Source organism: Poecilia formosa, unplaced genomic scaffold (assembly GCF_000485575.1).
Source record: "Poecilia formosa unplaced genomic scaffold, Poecilia_formosa-5.1.2 Scaffold797, whole genome shotgun sequence".
NCBI classification, from domain to species: domain Eukaryota; kingdom Metazoa; phylum Chordata; class Actinopteri; order Cyprinodontiformes; family Poeciliidae; genus Poecilia; species Poecilia formosa.
In genome coordinates this window covers 1-779 of record NW_006800736.1, presented here as the reverse complement: position 1 = coordinate 779, position 779 = coordinate 1, and positions in this window count along the sequence as shown.

Below are 779 nucleotides of genomic sequence, written 5' to 3'. Positions count from 1 at the left end.
GCTGACAGTAAATCTCTCCTCTCTGCTGAAGCCCCTCGCGCTCGCCGGGGGATTATGGGAGCGTGAGCAGCGCTGGTTTCCATGGCAACTCGCGGCTCGGCTCCACGGCGCGCGCGGAGTGCAGCAGGAATGTAAAAGCTGGATGAGGCCACGGCGCTGGGTAACGCCAGCCTGTTTCATCTCGTTTGGGCAGAACAATGTCCTGGGAGCTGCCATTCATCTAACATCTGTTTTTTTGTCGCTCGCAATATTCAGAATAAAAATAAATAAATAAAGCAACAATACAGGGCTGTTGGGAAGAGGTTCGCTCCAAAGATACAACAAAAGGGAAACACTGGGAACTAATTACACGGTTAGTGGTACTGCAGACACCAACATGCACATATTTACAACAAAATCATTTAGAAATGTACATTCATGGTGGGTTGGAGTTTGTGACATTATGTTTGGTTTACACGGCAAGAGTTTCAAAACCTGACAAATCCGACAATTAAAAAAATCCTAAATATAACAGATCTGGTTCTACAGTGAGCAGTGCAACCCTCTGTATCGACCCAAAATATCGAGTCGATATCAGTAACAGAACATAAGACTGAAACTTTCATTTCAGAATCCCTCTTAAAATTTTATTTTATTTTTCTATTGTAGATTCTCAACTCTACTGTAAAAAAGATTTTTGCATAGATTTGCTCACAAATAATAACTTTTACACTTTGTTTATTTAGAAAACAATGTGAAAAAATGTATTTGTTTTTCTAATGTTTCTGTTCATAATGTCA